Here is a 3,163-nt window from a genome sequence, read left to right as displayed (position 1 = left end):
AGTCCCGGACCCGATGGCTTAAACTCACGCCGAGCACATGTGCGTGCCCAGGATTTTTCAATTTTACCAGAGAGAGAAAGAGAGTGAAGGGATAGCGAGAAAGCAAGCCACCAGATCCAGGACCCGAACTGTGGTTGTCCATGTGGGAATCCAGCGCCCCAACCATCAAGCCACCTGTCAGCGCCCCCTCCCCCCTAGTTCAATTCTGATTCTTGTATACGATCGCCTCTTGAAGTCTAATTTCCCCGTGCGTTTTATGATTTTATTCCCTTGGGAGTGTGTTTTTATTTGGGGGCGATAATCGAGTAGATTCAGAGATGAGAGTAAGCCTTGACGGCGCGGGCATTGGGGTCTTCCCAAATTCCTGCCAACCCCCGGGGCGCCCAGCCCTCCTTGTTTCGCTGTGGCCAGGCCTGGCTTTAGCATCCCTTGGCTTTGAAGTCTAGGGATCCCTGCATTGCACCCCAAATCTGCAATCCCCTGAGCGCACCGTGACCCCCGTGTCCAGAGGAAGAAGCAGGGAACAGGGTACAGGGAACGCGCTCGCGTGTCTGCTGAAATGCAAATGCCCACTCGGGTCTGAGCCAGGTCAGGGGACAGCTGGCTCCGACCGAGAACCTGTCATTCTGACGCCAGCCTTCTACGCCATTGATCCATTCTCCTGTCAGTCAAGCTCCAGAGGGCGGAGCCTGAGGCAGTATCCAATCAGGGACGCCGGGCGGGCCTTGAGAATGTGCTGCCCGGCGCGCTGCAAGGAAGAGTGGACGGCCTCTAATAACCCTCGGGGTCTTGGGGTTCGGGGTCCCCTCCGGTTTGGCTTGTCGTGTTTGCTAATCCGAGAGGCCCTTAAGTGTCTCTGCCGCGGCCGCTGTCGTGCTGCGAGCTGCACGGGCTGCAGGAGCCGGCGGCAGGACCCAGGGGCGGCTGGAACCGGCGGAAACCGGCTGGGCCTCCCGGTACATCCCGGAGGCTGCAGGGTCCTGCTGGCCCAGCACGGCCAGGCCCTCTGTCCTCTCCCGCTCCTGGGCCGGCAGCGGGACCCCCGGGCGTCCTGCCCTGTCCCTGCAAGGCGACCTCTCTGGGCAGCTCCGCGCCTGCAGCTCCGCATGTCCGCAGATTGTGCGGGGAAAACGGGAGGGTCCTGAAGGGGACACAATCTGGCCTGTGGGGCCCGTGCAGGGAGGGGTGCGGTCAGTGGCATCCCTGTCCTTTCTGTCAAGGGTCACCGTTTGTCCCCGAGTGTTCCAGATGCGTGGGAAGCCAGTCCCAGGTCCACCTTTCTGCCCCGCAGCCTCGCTCTGTCTGCGGCTGCAGTACAATTCTGCTCTGCTGCCCAGATGTCTAAAGGGCAGCCTGTCTCCACGTTGCCACGTTTCCGAGTGTTTGTCCCGCATTCTGCTTTTGAAACAGACAACGGTTATTTTTTTTTAAAGAAGGATTTATTTGAACTTTATTTATTATTGTATTTTAATTTGATCAGAGAGAGAGGAAAAGTGAGAAAGCTAGCCACCAGGTCCAGGACTTGAACCACAGTTGGCTATGTGGGAGTCCAGCGCCTTAACCACCAGCCACCTGCTGGCCCCAGACAACGGTATTTTAATCATGTACCATTTTGTCCGCAAAGCAATGGAGGCCTCTTTCTGCAAGATTTGTTTTGTTTGTGATTTTTTTTTCCACATGAGTAGAAAGCAGAGTATATCCCAACACTGCTGGGAAAAAATGTGTGTGTGTCTGTGTGCGTGTGTGTGCTTTGGTGTGCTTTTCGTTATTTTATCTTTCTTTTTTTTGAGAGATTTTTGCTATAGGGTAAGTGCACTTTCTGGAGAGACAGAGACAGAGAGACAGAAAGCAAGAAGTCACCCTCCAGTAGGGATGGCCACGCTGCAATCCCTTCTCCTCCATTCTCCTCCTGAGATTTTGCATACACACATGCACACGCGCACACACACACACACACACACACACACACTGGGTGTGAATTTAAGCCACCAGGTCAGGGACTTGAACCACTATGGATTGTGTGTGATGTAACTCTTACGCCATCTGCTTGTCTCTGTTTTCCTTTTTGGGGGGAGGAGGAGAGGTTTTTGCTATAGGGCACGTGCGCTCGCCAGAAAGACAGAGACAGACAGCGAGAAATCACCCCCCAGGGGGGATGGCCATGCTGCAATCCCTTCTCCTCCATTCTCCTCTTGGGATCTTGGGCACGCACGCACACGCGCCCGGCATGAGTTTAAGCCACTGGGTCCGGGACTCAAACCGCGGTGGACTACATGGGAGTCAAGCAACAGAGCCATTACGCCAACTGCTAGTCCCTGTATTTTATTTGTCTTAGGCTCAGACATTTGATCAGAAGGAGGTTCCCTCTGGAAACGTTATACAGTGCTTTGTCCTCAGTCCACCTCCGCCCAGCCCTCCTCGGTTTCAGAACTGTCTGGGGTTGACTGGTGACACCCACAGCTTCAAGTCTCCTGGAGTGCCTAGTGAATATCAGCCCCTGAGTCATCTGCTCCCAGAGAGCAGCTGCGTGTAGGGGTGCGGTAGGGTGGGACCCCTCAGGAATAGCACGATGCCCTGGGCCAGGAAGGGGTCTCCAGGTATACCCTTCATTTAAAGACTTAACCCCTGGTGAGGGACCAGCAGTTAGCGTAGTGGCTATGTCATTGGACTTCCACGTAGTCGACCGCGGTTCACGTCCCGGACCCGGTGGCTTAAAACTCACGCCGGGCACGTGTGTGTGCATGCCCAAGATCCTGAGAGGAGAATGGAAGAGAAGGGATTGTGGCATGGCCATCCCCCCTGGGGGGTGATTTCTCGCTTTCTGTCTCTCTTTCTCTCTCTCTGGAAATATTAAAATAGTAATAATAAAGTTTAAAAAAAAAGACCTAACAAACCCCTGGGCATACTCACCTTTTCTTCCCCACCTCCAGTTTTCATGACTTAAAGAAACATTTGTTCCCAGCCAACCCCATGCTGGTGTTGAGTTCAAAAAACAATTGAAGGACCAGCAGTTAGCGTAATGGCTATGTCGCTGGACTCCCATGTAGTCGACCACAGTTTGAGTCCCGGACCTGGTGGCTTAAAACTCACGCCGGGCGCGTGTGCGTGCGTGCCTAAGATCCCGAGAGGAGAATGGAGGAGAAGGGATTATGGCATGGCCATC

Source organism: Tupaia chinensis, unplaced genomic scaffold (genome assembly GCF_000334495.1).
Source record: "Tupaia chinensis unplaced genomic scaffold, TupChi_1.0 Scaffold000201_2, whole genome shotgun sequence".
In the NCBI taxonomy this organism is placed as follows: domain Eukaryota; kingdom Metazoa; phylum Chordata; class Mammalia; order Scandentia; family Tupaiidae; genus Tupaia; species Tupaia belangeri.
This window is presented reverse-complemented; position numbering follows the sequence as displayed.